This window comes from Labeo rohita, chromosome 9 (genome assembly GCF_022985175.1).
Source record: "Labeo rohita strain BAU-BD-2019 chromosome 9, IGBB_LRoh.1.0, whole genome shotgun sequence".
Lineage (NCBI taxonomy): Eukaryota > Metazoa > Chordata > Actinopteri > Cypriniformes > Cyprinidae > Labeo > Labeo rohita.
In genome coordinates this window covers 19,335,445-19,353,586 of record NC_066877.1, presented here as the reverse complement: position 1 = coordinate 19,353,586, position 18,142 = coordinate 19,335,445, and the positions used below count along the sequence as shown (strand labels likewise).

Sequence of the window (18,142 nt, the reverse complement as noted above, 5' to 3'; positions counted from 1 at the left end):
CACCAACTCAGCACTTTACACAAGAACACACACACATTACATACAAATAGCAGTTTTGCAGGTGCATGACCTCAGCATGTATTTGCCTATATCTCTCCCATATGTATATGAGCAAATCCGTCTGTGTATCTTTGCGAGTGTGTGTAAAAAGAGAGAGAGAGCGTTTTAAAATGCATCTGGGGAGCAAACTGCAATGGCAGGGCTTTTTGTTCAAGTCCCCATGGGGCAGCAGTCACAAATGAGTCAGCAGCTAGTCGGATTTACAGCACATTGATTAAATTAGCATTCGTTCCAGCAGCAGAATATCAACTCATTCGACCAGACTTGTCCTCCCACCCTCAAACACACACACACTCTCGGTCTCAGCTCCAGCCGTGAGTCGCATAGCCAGGTTCGTCGGCCCGGTTTCTCCCCCTCTTTTGGCCCACAGCTGCCACCCCCCATCCATGACCTAGGAATTATTTATTTCCTCATGACAGGGAGCAAAAATTGACTCTGCAGCACGGAAATAAAAAATGGACCTTAAGGAGACAGATGCAAGAAATGTATCTCTTTTGTAGGTCAGTGCCCAAGACCAGGCCCCGGCTGAAATCAAATATTGACTGGCCGTGGTGGAAGATAAGCTCGACTCTGAGAGAAGGCCCGAGGGTGAAACCCAGCTTGCTGACCTGCTTCTCTGTGATATGCACCGGGCCAATTACACATTTTCTGCCCAATTAATTTGCCAGGAGAAATTGTATCAATTAGCAGGGAAAAATAACAACACACTTTTCTTTGTTATTCCACTGTGTAACAACTCGTTTCTCACTCTTTCGTTTCCTCCTGTGGAAAAAAATGTAAACATGAGCTGCCCTGATGGCTTTTTCTAAAGCAGTATTTATTTATGAATATTTAATCAATTAGTGAAAGCCCTTCGCAGAGATCGCCTGTAGCGTATCACGATGAAGCCCTTATTTAAATAGAGCTCAAGAGATTATTACTGCAGAAATGCTTTGTGTTTGGTGGTCCTTCAAGAAGAAAAGAAGAACAAAAGAAAGGAGATGGCCTTGCCGAACAGATTAGTGGCTGAAAAGAAAAACACGATCATCAAAAACCCTCAGAAAGCTGATGCGTGTAATTTCTCCACTAGAGGGTGCAAAAAGAATTGTGGTAATATTGTTTCCAAACAGGTTTCCCAAATACTGCCCCATCTGCCATTGTTCAAACAAACAGAAAGTCCTGCCTCAAACTCATGCTACTGGTTGAACCATGATAGTGACGTGTTAGATAACCCATTCTGGGAAATTAAACGTCCACTAAAGTGCCTTGAAACATTATTCTATGTGGTGATGTAATTTTAATTGAAACCGGAAGACAGGGCGGGACATATCGAGCAGGCCCGCCCCCTTTTTTAAAATAGCTAATAGCGTTTCATTTATATCTGATCAGGCCAGAGCCATTCATAATCATGCTGAGGCTGTGTAGTTTAAAAGTGTTTAATATATGCGCATATGATCCGCTCTGTGCTATCGTGTCTCTGGACTGAAGTCAAAGTCCGGAGTAGCCTGTGTGCGCTGCCGCGGTTCACGTGACACAACGTGAAACCAGACCTCATTTGCTTAAATCGAAAGCATATTTACACAGTCTAAGTCAATCCCTATCGCCTACATTGTGCACTACGTGCCACTGACCATACAGAAAATACTAACACTGTGAACAATGACCAATCTCAGCCGCAGCTTCAGCGTCTATTTATAGTGTAGGGGGCTGGACACTTCGGATTCTAGAGAGCATTTGATTGGACAGAAAGTTTCTATATTTATTTATTTATTTTATTTATTTATTTATTTTTTTATAATGCTTTATTATTCCAATACCATGAGAACAAGAGGTATTACATATTCATGTCAAATTACAATAGCTGCGAGAGAAAAAGAAAATTACATAACATTCAAAGCTTTCAGAGCATTAAATGTTTTCAGTGCTTTTTTGTTTTTTTTAATTGTTCCAAAAGATTTACATATGATGTGAAGTCATTATTAAAAAGGGAAAAATTTGGTCTAGATTGAGCCAACTTTTTCTTATGTATATGGTATTTTCCTAACAAAATAAGCAATTGAATAATATGTTGTTCTTTGCCATTCAAATTTACGTTTTCTGTATAAAACAGCACATCAAATATACAAATTTCTATCATACATTCCATATTTCTATTAATATAGAATTCCACATCCTTCCAAAATAATCTTGAGTAAATACAATGAAAAAATAGATGCAAAATAGTTTCTTTCTCTTGATCACAAAAATCACAGGTAGATTGGACAGAAAGTTTGATGATAAGCTGAAGTGCAGGGTGATGTCATAAAAATCATTGATTCATATCAACGATGGCGGAAGTTAGAGACTGTAAGCACACTTATAGATAACTTTAAGGATAACATATTCATACTAAAAGTCAAAAAAGGTTAACTGAATTTGAACTGGAATTCGAACTCATCTACACTGGAGTTTTCACTGCATTTCAGAAAATATCTCCGTCCACACTACACAACCAAAAATGCATATCACATGACCATTTATGCACACTGTGCTTGTGTTTAAAAGTATAAACAGAAAGTTGGTTGCTAGTCATTGGCAGGTACAACAATTATAGATATATATACGATATATATAGATATATATAGATGTCTCATTAGTGACTGTTTCTATGGGCCACTATACGTAAGCTGTCCGCCATATTGTATTGGTCAACTTGACGTCCTTCACCATAGTAATCACTGAATATTTAAAATGCCACAATTCTGCACAGCCGTTGGTCTGTGAACCTATAGTATGGTATATGACATAAAGTTCACCGTTCCAAGATGGTGGGTGCATCTACATGCTTAGAGAGGTCAAATTGGGCATCTATACATATTTTATCTATGACAACAATGAGCATGATGTTAGTGTTTGCACAGCGTCATTGACACGTCATGCAATTGTTTTCAAAAGTGTCCATTTTGGTCCGTTTACACTGAAACAGAACTCTATAGTTTTCAAACTAAAACGGGGTCTTCAGTGTTTCTGAAATTTGAAAATGCCGGAGTAGTGTAAATGCAATGTGTAACCATTACAAAAGTTATACGTTTTAAAACGCACTACTGTATACGTAACCTCAAATTCAAGAACTGAATTTGAATTTAAAAGGCATTCTCATGTCAGTTCAATTCCAAGTGGCATACAAACCTTCTTAGTGTGTTTGGCTGGCATGGTTTGGAAAGGAAGGGGGGGTCAGGGGGTTGTTTCTTTCCTGCTCAGGGAACAAACTGACACTAAAGCTCACCCATTTTGGGGAGCTTTTGAGCAGGCGGAAGGATTTGAGCAATGTTACCAATCAGACATAACCCAACCTTCGCTAATCCAGGGTGGATTTAGAGACCGCTGTATTTCAGGGGGGCTTCAGACCTCACAAACACACGCTGCCCTGATCAGGGCTTTGTAGATAACACACCTTACAAGGACGGGCGGAATTTAAAATTCAAAACAGAGCCATTTAATTCCTTTATCTGCAAATTTACTTTAACAGTCTGTTTTTCATGCTTGTCATCAAAATTCTCGCCCGCTCCTCCCAACTCAATTCAGACCCCAGAAGTGTGATTAAATAACATCTGAGCCACGCTTTCATTCACAGTGGATACATCTCTCAGCATGTCATCGGTGTCCAGCTTTTTAAATGGATTACACTGTCAAAACCATTTATTCAGATTCATGATATCGGTGCTGGAATTGCACTTCTGTAACAGAAGTGCAAGCATGTTTTTGCAGTTTTTGTTCCTTAATGCTACGAACTGACATCTACAGCCCATCCCGTCACGACATAAAAGACTTAAGTCAGAATCCAAGGCAGAGGCGAGTCAGGAAGCGAGACGCTATGGTGCCGCTGACATTGGCTATTGATTTTGACGTCTACTGCAGATGAAACTCCTGGCATGAATCTTCACGCATGGCTAAGGTGATGCTCAATGATCCCTAATGTTCACATAACGGTCAGGCAAAATGGATTTCGGATAAACGTTATGAGACCTGCCGTCAATAAAGGGCCTCGTTTATGAATTTTGTTTTGTCTATTTGTCTGACTTGAGAACTGATTGATGGCCTGGCTCTTTCTTTTTTTGTCTCCCACCTCTATCCTCACTGACCCAGGGAAGTGCGGCTCAGCTGCCGAGGTGCAGGCATAAGTCGGGTGGACAGTTGTGGACCCAGCTGCCAAAGGGACATATGTCGAGCAGATTCCGAAGGGTACTGTGATGGCACGCAGGGACTTGGCTCCCGAAATGACCGACAGGGCATCAAAAATGGCACAATACGAATGCAGAGACACACCAGCATGCCAATCATACTCATCTGCTCCCGCCTAAAGACAACAGAATAACATTGACCAAAAGGACATGCCAAAACAAGCTATTTCATGAAACTCAATCTATTAAAGGGGTAGTTGTCTTTCTTCTGTGGAACACAAAAGAATTTTTCTTTTGGAGTCCAATGTTGCTTTGGACCTCACTGAAACAACACAAGGGTAAGTGAATGATAACAAAATTTTCATTTTTGGGTGAGCTATCACTTTAATGCCCCATTTTGGAGACTCCTTCCTCATATCTGTCATCATTGGTAAATACCAGTCCCTGTATTAAATCTTCCAGCCTAATCGGGGTGCTGCACATGCAGACAGGGTAATGGTCAAGGTCTAGTGCAGATCTATTGGACTTTGTGCGCACTCAGGCGAGCCTTTAACAAAATCTATTGCACCGGGGATTTTTGGGAAATTTCCCAGCAGTGTAGGAGCCTCGTTCATCATGCTGCAGGTGATAAGCATGGTAGGCGTCACCAGACCAGCAGTTAGATGGGTTTAGGGAGACAGAGCCTTAATATCCATCGATTCCCTTAGCTCCTAGTATTCATTATTTCAGCAGTGGGGTGTCTTCACCTTTCATGCAACCAAAACTCTCTTTTTCCTTGAGAAGGAGACCTTGGCTTGAATACAGGACCATATGCTAATACGATCGTTTAGTATGCGGGTATCATAACGATGCTGTGAATATCAATCAGAGCTTCAGACGGGCAAAAGTGGCAACAGTGCCTTATTCTGTGTAAGAACTGCTTCAAGAAGCATCATTCATATTCCGTTGGCAGGTAAATTGACAGGTTTAGCACACCCCCCTCGGTCAATGTCTGTTAGCATGCTCTTGAAACCACGCAATAGCTCACGTTTGTCTTGTCTGATGCTTTCTTGACCTGATTCAAGTCCTTCTCAACTACCTCATCAGTTCCATCCCGTCCTAATGTCTGTGCTGCATCCTGGACCAGATGTGCCTTAATGTGGTTATTGCCATAACAACGCCTAGAGCGTACCAGCTCTGCCCAATGTCAACAGTCGATACACTCTTCTCCGTATCCTCGTTATTGCCTCTGAGAGGCCCGTCTTCCTGACCCTGCCCGTAACACAATTAAAAAACCCACATTAAGCTGAACGAAGAAGAGTCTGATTCGATTAGAAGAGAGCTGATGAAGGCCAAAGCCTTTCAGCAAGCACATGCTCCTCCTTTTGTCACCTTTATAAGGTTTGGGGTCAGAATGGATTCGGAATTTTAAAAAAGAGGTGTGCATAATGCATTTGAGTAGAAAACTGTTTTATTTGGGATGGACTTTGACCCTTATGGTTGAGAATAGATGATAAGAGGCGTAAGGAAGAGGGTTGGGGAAAATTTAGAACTGACTTTCAATTTCAATTCTTAATTTAAGCTGAACTGGCTACATCAGTAGAATGGGAATTTACATTGGAGTGATAAGAAGGTGAATTTGCAGAAATGTAATTCAAAGAAATTCAACACAGGTAGTGCATTTTGAGATGAAATGTTCTTCTATTTATGAGGCTGTATAAATCCTCAAACTTCAAGATAGACATTTTCAAGGCTTTTTCAAGCTAATATTGTAAGTTAATCAACTGTAATTTGGCCTTCTTAAAGGGATAGTTCACCCAAAAATGAAAATTATCCCATAATTTACTCACCCTCAAGCCATCCTAGGTGTATATGAAATTCTTCTTTTAGACGAAAACAACTAGAGTTATATTTTAAAAATGTCTTGGCTCTTCCAAGTTTTATAATGGCAGTGAATGAGTGGTGATATTCAACAGTACAATAGAAGTCCAATAAACTGCATCTATCCATCATAAAAAAGTACTGCACATGGCTCTGGGGTGTTAATAAAGGCTCCCCGAATCCTCCTTGGCTTCTGTAAACAAAGCTTGGTTCTCACAAGACTATTCTCACCGGAGCTTGTGCTACGCCTACGTCCTACGTCAACCACTGGAACGCCACTCTCATGTACAGTATGTGCGTCCCAGTTAGCGGAAGCTAGACATTACGGTTTATAACGTTTTAAATATTGATTGATTTTTTTTTTTACAAAAATGCTAGACTTGTATCAGGAGGCCTTTATTAACCCCCGAAATCATGTGGACCACTTTTTTATGATGGATGGACACAGTTTATTGGACTTCTATTGGACTATTGAATATCACCCATTCACCGCCATTATAAAGCTTGGAAGAGCAAAGACATTTTTAAATATAACTCTAATTTTATTTGTCTCCGGATGAGTAAATTATGGGGTAATTTATATTTTTGGGTGAACTATCCCTTTAATTTCAAAGTGCTTTTCTGCATCCTGTTTGCCATCTCAATTTAAATTCATTTCAAACTGAGGCATTAAATTGAACTTTAAAAGGTATTTTCAATTCAATTCAATTCACAATGCACAACCACAAGGACAATCGCAGAATAGCCAGCCGCTGGTCAAAGGTCAAGGGCAGAGGGATTATGTGGCACCTCTTGGGAAGTTGTAAAGGAGGGATTTATTGGCAGGGGCACTCTCAGACTAATCCGCATGGCTGAAAAGTTACATTTGATCAATATATTTCTGCAGAGCATCGGAACAATGGAGCCCATGAGAGTATGTCTTCGTCCACCCCCTCTCGACCGCCATTTTCCCCTGGTTCACCTGTGAAGGGGGAATAAAATAAGATTCTGGATATTGGTAAATGGAAAAAGAAAATCCATTTATTTGCAGTAGCCTGAAGGCTAGTAGCACAACTACACCGTCTCTCTCTAGCTGGACAGAAAAAAACCCTCACATCCCCCCAGCGTGATCACGCTACCAACTGCGGACCTCGGCTCCATCTACCAGACTCACGAGAACACACACACACCTTAACCCTTTGCTTTCCATCTCTCTCATCCTTGAAAGCGGCTTTCTGAATCCATCTCCCCGCACCATGACTAAATCCAGGGGCCAGGGATCAGGTTTTTCACCCACCGAGAAGGAATTCACCTGTCAAGGTGCCTTTATACCAGCTCATTCTAAGCCCCAGGGCACCAGCACATTTACGGCACTGTCACAGTTTCATCTTTTATTATAGTAGCATGACCCAGTGGTACGCCTGTCCGTACCCCTCACCTCCTGGGAGACGCCAGGCACTCTGATCCCTATACGGAGCACGTGGAGGATTGGGAGTAGTGACGATTCGTGCCTCTCTATTATCTGTCCCTGCCAAAGAGGTGCAGGAGCTTTTCTCAACCTCTGTCCACCCGAGGGGAATGACTGTCTTGTCGGAGAGTTGACTTCCATTTCCCTTTCTTTATCGCACCAGTGCTCAGCTGATTGAGATGATCTCTCTTGCTCGCTCGCTCACTCTCTATTTCTCCCTTAAATCCCCCTCCAGAGGGAGCCACCACAGAGTTAGGGCTTAACAGCTCCCCCAACTCGCATCCCTTCCCCTCCCTCCTCCTCTGTCTCTCTCCTGGGGACAGGAGCTTGGAGGTACGAAGTATAATTCTGGCATCCTGACCAAATAAGATAAGGGAGTCAGCACACATGCTCATCAACAGCTAGGCCCCATCAAATATTCATAGGCCTTGACGGACCCTACAGTAAAATGGCCAATTTGCCAGACTACGAATGGCACACTGAAACTGGCGGATATGCCTTAGCCTGCTGGATATCCGCGAGGGATCTGAAGGAAAGGGCAGTCGACCTCAGGACAAAATTTGCAGTTTTGGGTGGTTTTGTATCATGTTGCTGGCATGGACATGCTTAGAGGACAGAGGAAAGAGATGTGGAGATGATTTGGCGATAGTAGAAGAGGAAAAAAGAGAGAGAGATAGCGAAAGCGAAGGGGAATAAATGCTGGCGAGAGTGCTGTGGCAGCCGATACAGAAGGATTAGAGGACGGAATGGTCAGCGGCAGCAGGCTTAGGCAGTGGGCTGATATTTCCAGGCAGGACTTATAGCCTCCAGTCTGTCACCAGTACACAAACACCAGTTCATATAAAATCCATTCAAAAGCATGTTTATGCAAGATTAGTGCATCCCAGATCATATGTTGAAAATATAATGTACAAGATATACTAGGTATACTATTTCTAGCAGGCTTGTGCGCTGCTGAAAATAGAATTAGGATTTCTAAAAGGAATGCAAACAGATAAGACCAAAGTAAGTTTGATTTTTAACAAGAAAATGGAACATTTGTTAAGACAAAATCTGTTGACTTGTCAGTATTTCTAAAAGGCTTCAAAAGTCTTGAAGTTTCAGGCATAAGGTTTGAAGGTGGCCTTACAGACAGAATTATGGATGAGAGTGGAAGAACACTTCATTTCCCAGAATACATTTCCCAGAAACTGCCTGTGCAAATTTATCTTGCTATCATTCCAATTAAAATTCTATTACAGGCTCCTGTGTGGTGTGGCCAGCTTAAAATGAAAGAGCAATTCAAATGTGTGGCTAATTCAAAACTGTAACTTATTTCTAGTAGATTTTAGTTGTGCGTCCATATTGCTCACAACCCCTTCCGCATTGAAAAGGGATAATTCACCCAAAAATGAAAATTATGTCATTAATTACTCACCCTCATGTTGTCCCAAACCCTGTAGGAGCTTTGTTCATCTTCGGAAGACAAATTATGATATTTTTGATGAAATCCAAAAGCTTTGTGTCCCTGTATAGACAGCAACACACCTACCATGTTCAAGGGCCAGAAAGGCAGTAAGCACACCGTTAAAATAGTCCATGTGACATCAATGGTTCAACTGTAATTTTATGAAGCTACAAGAATATTTTTTTGTGAAAAAAGTGTGAAAAATAACTTTAGTGGTGCTGCTGAAGCAGGACCTGGCATTCTGACATAAAAACTGACCATCTGACTGAATCTGATTCAAACCCATGTGGAATTTGAAAGATGATCTTTTCTAAACTAATTTAATCTAATTTAATTTTACAGACAGTCATATTTCTTTTCTTAACGCTAACTTAAACAAAATAAAACCAATCAAATGTTTAAGTTTCAACATTTAATTGTTTGCCTTTCTGAAACAATATGTTGAAGACCAGACTAAACTGAGTTTGTTGAGTAAAATTAAATAAAAATTGAATTAGAATGAAGGAATAAATGTCACTGAAACTAATAAACATTTTAGTCGGCATATATATATATATATATATATATATATATATATATATATAATATATAATACCAGTTTAGCTTCAGTGCCTTATGGGTAAGTTAAAGTGTTGGCTCAACTTACCCTACAGCATTTTGACTTTGCCCCATAGCTGGCATTTTGAAAAAAATTAATCACCTATATGCATCATAAATATTTTTAGACCTGGATAAATTTGCTTTGATGTAACAGTTATTACACCTGTTATGCTAAAAATTTACTTTGACAAGCCAAAAACAGTAAATGGGTGCCTTCCACTTCTCTCATGTGTTTCTCCTTTTCACAGTCTGGCAGAAATGATGTGTGATTCCAAAATACATGGTTACATCACAGTAAAAGTGTACAGTTGCCAAGATACAGGGTGTGGATCAACTTACCCACTGGCTCAACTTACCCCACCCTCCCCTACACCTTCTTCACCTCTACACCTTCTGCTTGTAAACAAGGTGCAGCCCATCCTGGTCCTACATCTGAACGCCAGAAAGCTCTCAGAATTTATCAAAAATATCTTCATTTTTGGAACAATTTTGGAACGATATGATGGTGAGTAATTAATGACAGAACTTTAATTTTTGGGTGAACTATCCCTTTAAGAGAAGATTTTGTAATGACTGTTTTTCAGTTAACTTAGAGATATATAGCAATTAATGCAAGACCAAAATTATTAAGTTTGGGTTTTAAAATATTGACCTTAAAGTAAAGGAACTTCATGGTAATTAATACTGGCATTCTATACACAGAAATATGTATTTTCACTTTACCAATAAAGTACATACTTTCAGTGTGTAGCAGAAATAAATATTTAACTTAGTATACATGCCAAAACTTACTCCTTGGTAGAAATACACAGCAAACACTTTCTAATGCAGGTTATATGTAATTCAAAAGATGACGCAAAACATAAATCGTCCATCATTACTCTTTTTATCACTTTAGTACATGGGTGTCATATTCAGTGCTAATATAAACTGTGAGGTATATAGGAGGCTATTTGCAACACAGTAAGGATGACTGAGACATAAACAGTCCTTGCTCCTAAACCACAAGCATCTATAGGCAGAGCTGGAGAATTATCTGCATAGAAGCACAGAGGGCCCATTGGTATAACTCAGCCTGGTGCTGTGGCCTCACTGCAGCAGAGCCTTCAGCAGTTTCAATCCCCAAACACAGGTGCACATCACGGCCAAAAGAGCCTCAGTGGTACCGGCTAAAATTGATAAATTGTCGCTAGGTTTTTTTTTTTCTTACTTTATTGATGCAATATATATTCCAAGAGCTACATTGTAGTCTTTAAGATTCTTTGCCTTGCCTGGGGAGAAAGGAGGATAGAATGAGAGAGAGGCTTGTGTTAATACATTACAAGACTGAAGTAATTCACCAGAGTGTTCATAAAATAAGTGCTCGTAAACCACACCTCTGTCAGGCTGGAGCAACTCCTTACAGAGGTGCCAAGAACTAAAGGCAATGTAGCCAGGGCAACGGGTGCAACACGTATCCTTAAACACACACACACACATCCTACTCTTTCACTGACCACACAAATGCAGTCTCATCTTATGAACACAGGGTCTAAAATTAAATTTGTTTAATGGCTGATGAAATAAGAAAACGTACTAAATGTAATTATTTCTATAAAAACACACAACACCGTTTAAAGTTTGGGGTCAGTAAAATGTTTTTATTTTTAATTAATGATTTCTGAAGGAGCTTGTAACATTGAAAAACTGTATTAAAGACTCCTAAACATTCAGCTTTGCAATCACAGGAATACATTACATTTTAAAATATACTAAAACAGTTAAAACAGTTCATTTAAAATGTGATAATATTTACCAATCTTACTTTTTTTTTTGTATTTTTGCTCAAATAAAGAGCAAAACATTTTTGGTCTGCAAGTCACACACATTCACTGAGGATTATCACTGATGATTTAAGTCTTTTCATTTTACCTTAAACCATGCATTATATTGCGGTTTGTTAATAAAGTTACCAGCCAACTGGCAAGTAAAAGCATTTAGCACTTAGCAACATAACAACAGTTAATTCTGGACCCTGCACACACATATCACATTTACTCAAGTCATACTAGCTTAAACACACACACCTCACACATGGCTGCAACATCAGTGACCAGACTGGGAAAATTAGGTCACCTCGATAGAGAATAATTGGCAATACCAGAGGAGACAACAAGCCGTCAGACAAACTGCAGCACAGCGGGAGATCGGCAGAGGGGGAACTTTAGTGAGTAAATCTCTCCCTCACACACACGCACACAGTGAGGTGCTGAATTCTCCCTTGGGTCAGGGAGCCATACAGAAAAAGAAAGAGGAGCGAGAAAGATAGGAATGAGAAAAGAATATGAATAATGACAGGGGAAAAATTAAATGACTTGGTACAGAAGAATAGAGAGTTAGATCAGAGAAACAAGACGGGAACTGATAGAGACAGAGACAATTGTGGACAGAGAGAAGAAATTATGATATCAGCTTGGTAAAGCAGAAGTGTGTGCAAGAGAGAGATTGGCTATGGAAACATAAAGAGTACAATTTAATCACTTTCCCCGCATACAAGACAAAAAGTGATGTGCCTTAAACCATGTGCCCTTTCATAGATCTATATGACATATTACAGCTTTATTTCTGTTAAAGAGTGAACACACCAAATGAACAGAAGTGCATGATTTACGAATATGGTCCCTTGGCATGTGTGTGTACATGAGAATGTATGCTTCATGCAGTGAGACAAGATTTAGATGATACTAGCCACAGCTGTGAACTGCATTTTAATTAGCTCTAATAACATTTGCAAATCTAAACAGAAGCTTCCATCCACACAGTGCAAACATAATGCATGGATTCCTCTGTTTTATTCATTATAAAAGGTGTGTAAGGTGACTTAGTTGTAGTAGTTTTAGTAAATTTATTATTTTTATTTTAATTGTTTTATATGTAGTTTTAATTTATTTTTATATATTTGTACCAGTACTTTAAATTAAAGCTTTCATTTCAGCTATTTGCCAAGGTAGAAGGTAATTTTTCAAAGGGTTTAAAGGGTTAGTTCACCCAAAAATAAAAATTAGCCCATTATTTACTCACCCTCAAGGCATTCTGTGTGTATATTACTTCCTTCTTACAAAGTAATATATTACAAATTATCCTGACACTTTCTAGCTCTATCATGGCAAGGTGGGTGTTTCTCTTCAACAGTCCAAAACAAGTCCAATAAAGTGCATCCATCCATAATAAAAAGTGCTCTGGGGGGGGACTCGGAAGCAGCTTCGGGTGGATGACACATGATGTCGGTGTTGCGCATGCGCCTGTGGGTTTGGTGAAAACCAACATTTGTTTACAGAAGCAAAGGAAGTTTCTTATTTAGTTTCTTACTTAAGCAAAGGAAAACCAGTCCGCTCTTGGTTTATATCAAAATCTTCGGACATGTTTGTTTACAAATCCTCGTTTTGTACTTCTAATTCGTGACCGTTGTTTTGTTTTGGTTTCTCCATGGCACGTTCACGTTCATGTTTGAGCGGCACATGCACAACACTGACGTATTACGTCATCCACCCGGAGTGACTTCTGTGTACAACAGTGAGTGGCGCAAGCTAGATTAAAGTGATTATTAAGTTTTAAATATGGGTATTTTTCTTACAAAAACGCATATATTCGCTGCAGGAGAGCTTTATTCACTTTTATTCATTTTAGTTAATGTTAGTTAATGTATCAACTAACATGAACAAACAATGAACACTACATTTATTACAGTATTTATTAATCTTTGTTAATGTTAGTTAATGAAAATACAGTAGTTCATTGTTAGTTCATGTTAATTCTATCTATCTATCTATCTATCTATCTATCTATCTATCTATCTATCTATCACCTGTGAAAGGATGCACTTTAAACATATTAGTGAGCAAAAGGATCTCACAGGTTGGAGCGGCCAATCGATCTTAAAGTCTATACAGTCAGAGAGTTGGGAGCCATTTTCGCCTATGAGTCACTGGCGGACCATCCATTACCCATAAATGTTTGCGTGGGCAATTGTGCGCACATCACACCTACAGCCGCTTTACAGCAGACCAGCCGGCATTAATTGAGGTATTGAGAGAACGTCATTACCGTGGTAATAACTCAACGGCGTAAATGATTGCGGCAAAAATGGCCACGCCTCATTAGCCCCATATCTCATTGCTTAACAAACATGTAATTGAGTGCAAACGTATTTGCCTATTGATGAGTCCATTTCCAGCTCAGAGAGCTTTCCCCAGCTTGATAAAGAAGAAACTAAATGACACTAAGGAAAAATGGTGACAGTATATTTTTCAAACTTAAAATGTGTCACTTGATTTCCTCTGCAGTCGTATGTCTTTATCACATTTATCAGTAATGAATTTATAATCATCTTATTAGGCAACATATCTGTCTGCATGTAAATGCATCGTAATAACTATTACGTTTTAAGGGTGTCTGCTCCAATTAGCTTCAAATAGAGCCATGAATCCAGTAGAACTGCTGCCAAATGGCCCAACGGCCCTGGCAGATGCAGCCCATTTAAAAGCACATTTCTGTCTGTCTGTAAGGGCACCGCGACTACCGGGTTGGACCCGGCTCACCGTCTTCAGTGTTTATTTGGTCTCCATTATCTTTTATTTGCAGGCTGATGCTTTCACTTGGCAAGAGATCAGCTGTAATTCAGCCTCACGGAGGCAGTGAGGGAATGAGGACCGGTGGAAGAGCCTGTTGTCGCCCAAAGAGAGACACGCAGGAATAGATGAAACACAAACAGGTCTGTTTCGGCTAAATAAACTCTGTGGTTTTGTTTCTGATGATCCTCTAATTCACTTGATATTGACCCACCAACACCAATCTGTAATTCATAAACACTTCACGCTACTCTTTTTTGTTCCTCTTTTAGGACACTCAACCGAAGTTTCTATCAGTCAACATGCTAATTTCTACCATCTAGTTAAACTGATGACATTTACTTTCTGATATAATAGAGATCTGTGAAAAATGATTTTCTGAAAAAAAAAAAAAAATAGAACTTTTCATACTGTAAAAACATAAGATAGAAGGACTGCGAACACAGCACTACAGCAGAAAAGTGACAGGAAACTTCAGTTTTCACCTTCAAGACCCTGTTTCTACAAAAACCAACCACAGAGAACTTCACAAAGCCAACATCCTTGAAAGAGCTGCAGCTGCTAAAACTTTAATCTTAGACACCAATGCTAAAATGTGAAAAAGATGGTGTGATGATCATAAAACGGTTCTGAACTTCAACATCTGCCCTGGCTATTTCAGTCTGACTTGAATATTATCAAACCACTGTGGGCAGTTTTGGAGAGAAGAGTGAGAAGCAGATTCCCTGCTATATCTCTGACGCAACTGGCAGATGTTTTTTTTAAAGACAACATTCAACTCAAGACTATTCTAAGAAAGTTAAATTCTATATAAAAAGTATATGGTGGTAAAACACCTTAAAAATTAAACACTGGCTTTTTCCCAGTTTTCACATACTGTACACACATAATGTATATACATACTCACATACACCAAAATACATGTATATTAACATAAGGAGATTGTGTTTCAAAACACACAAGATGCAGGCATGTAAGCAGTACATGATTTAGTTTGCTCTCCCGACATCCCACACATCCAGATATGACATTTAACACACATTCAGTGAGGATAAAATGCAAATGGGAGGACCAGAGAGGAGGGATGAACGATAAAGTGTGTGCAAAAGAGAAACATTAATGGATAGCAGTCAGTATCTCAGCAGCTCCCCAAAAACATATTTAAGATATGCAAATGACTGTCATAGCGAGGCACTTGACAACATGTTATTATGTCTCAATATACAAACAGAACAAGACACAGAGAAAAGAGGCTGAAGAAAATGAAGGAGAGGGAGAGAGAAAAGAATAGAGATAGAAAGAGTAGCTGTTTGCGCTCAGCATTACAGATACTGACCGAGCCACATGGTCCAGATACAATGGAAGCTTGTTTTTTCCACGGGATGAAAACATAAAAAAGGTAACTGTGGCATTTTCACATTTCAGACTTTTTTTTTCTCAGAACTTCAAGACAGAAAGTCAGAATTCTAATTAACTAGATAATGAGAAAACATGCTAAACTGATTTCTTTTTGGCTATATTAGCAAACATTTTTTAAAATTTGTGGTGCTTTTTATACAAAAATGTGTCACCATAATCTCTCCTCAATATCCATACACTTTGTGGAAATATATGTCTAGAGCATAAGCAGTGTCGAACTATCAACATGCCACAGTTTGACACTTTGTATGAGCAATAATAACAATGAAGCACAAATATGCCAATAAAACACAGCATCAGTTGTTCTGAATTGAGAAGTGAGGCACAGAAACACAGACAGATCAAGAGAGAGGGAAAAGTGTGTGTGTTGGGGTGAATTATGGGTGTAAACCATGCAGATTCCGTGATAGGGAAAGGCATGAAAAATACAATAACCAAAAAACATGGCTCTTACGGCATTCTGGTGCTGGGCGGCTCAGTGCCTAGTGGGCCGACCAGTTGCCTGGGAGACAAGCATCCAAGGGGGACAGTAGGGGGGACTGAGCAGCGCCAATAATGAAGCTCCAGCACCTGCCAAAAGCTTAAATTAGAAGGAAACGCTGCAGCCAAATCCAGCCATGGGGAAAGGTCACAGGGAAAACGTTCCAAAGCGAATGCAGAAAACACTGCAACCCAGGAGCGTGTTAGATCTCCCTAACCTGATAATGCTGAAATGGATGGGACAGCACAGACAAAAGGACAATCTGCTGTACTGTGCCGCTTTCTTTAAGCCCTGTGTTTAACCCCTCTCAGTAAAGCAGACGCTAGGCGGAGCTGCTCAAAATGTCAAATGGTAATAGATGGAAAAAATTTGCTCCAGAAAGAAAATGAATGTGCCTCAGATTTGCTGGTCATTCTCAAAAGGTCACCAGAAATATTAAATACTGAGCGATCAAAAAGCTACCGGTAAAGACCGGAGGTGCAATCAGTACTGGAGTACATCTTCGTCTCAAATGAAGGTTTGACGTTTATTAGGTGCTAAATGAATCAGATAATTAATTGATGCATCTTAATGGCTATTGGAATTACAAATAAGATTTTACGGCAGAATAAATGTCATGCTGCTGTTTGTAGGATTCTGACTAATGCTGGAACTTGAATATCATTTCCAGGCAAGCTTTAGAAACTACTGCATCCCCCTGTTGTTCTGCATCTTAATACATGCAAAATCATATCAACAAACAGTATTATGTTTATCAGTACATGAATGCATTGAAAAACTGTGTTTAACATACTGTGTCTTTCAAAACCCAGACCAAAAAGACAAAAACAACTTCCAGAAGTCTCTATGTTTAGTAGTAAGAGAAAGATCACAGTCACAGTAAAGTAAAAAGGAGAAGGTAGCAGAAATACTATGATTATTAAAAGCCGAAAGAACTAATAATGTGGAAAAATCCATCAAATCTTGTGCTTTCCTGGCTACATGTAGTACTTGCCCTCTGCTTATCCTTCCAAAGAATCCAGATTTTCAAAAAAGAGAGCTGAAGTTTATTTTCACAAGGTCCCTGACCGTTTCAGCATAATCTTAACAGTTTGTGAAGCACATTTTAGTGCTTTGTGAACCTGTCAAAATGTGATGCAGGCTTAGCAAAAAAGCTGTTATTGAAAAACTGGGCAGACGTGTCCATATATCAAACAAGATGTGCTTTGACCCAACCATAAAACCTAGTGGATCAAAGTTGATTTGTTGAAACTGTTCAACAAATCGTTTCACAAACAAAACATATACGTATATGTATACTATAGAATTCTTAAAGGTGCAATAGCAAGAAGGTCAACAAGGGGGTGGAAGGTAAGACAAAAGTATGATATGATCCCTTTAATTTATAATGATGCTAAAGAAAAATAATTTCACACTAACGATTTCTTGCAATATAATTTGGTTTAAGACCATCTGAAATGCGGCTGGGACATTTAAGCAGGGCAGGGGTGGTCCAGCAGCACTGTTTGTTTTGGTTCCTTGAGGAAGCGTGTTGTGCTGATTAAACTCATTATTGTAGTTGTAAACTGCCAGACCTGAATGTTCTCGGTATTGATCGTCTGCTGAGTGAAAGTTTGCTCTAACACCCTCAGGGCTTTAGTCCAAGATTACTATTGTCCACAAACACTCTCTGTCTCAGTTTCCTTCTTATCCTCTTGCGAGTGTTTAACTGACCATCACGGCAGCAAAAAAATTAGCCACTGACCTTCATTGCCATCTCTCTCCCATCAGAGTTTGTTGAAGAAGATGACCGGCTCTATATCACTCAGGGTTACAGGCCTGTCCGCGAGCAACTCCGCATGAGCGTGACACGGGTGATCTGGGTCTTCGCGGACAATTAGCAACAGGCTGTTTGATGGGCTGTCTCCAGCGAATGTCAGGGCCTCCTTTAGCAGGGCGGCAGAAGATCTGGCTGCGGCTTCGCGGTGTGCTCAAAACTGCAAAGGAGGTGTGAAGGCAGAATAAGACAACGTGCTGAGGTGGGCACAGCAGGAGAACTAAAAACAAGTTACTTGCATCACCATGGGTCTGGGCCTAATATTA

At 39.7% G+C, this 18,142-nt stretch overlaps 1 long non-coding RNA gene across 1 annotated transcript in view; it reads right to left on the bottom strand.

Moving 5' to 3' along the window:
• LOC127171146 (uncharacterized) overlaps positions 1 to 18,019 on the bottom strand; it is a 57,108-nt gene extending 39,089 nt beyond the window's left edge. The window contains exon 1 of the long non-coding RNA XR_007828466.1: positions 17,805 to 18,019. This is a non-coding gene — a long non-coding RNA (uncharacterized LOC127171146). The remainder of the gene's footprint in view (positions 1 to 17,804) is intronic.
• Positions 18,020 to 18,142: the final 123 nt, after the last annotated feature.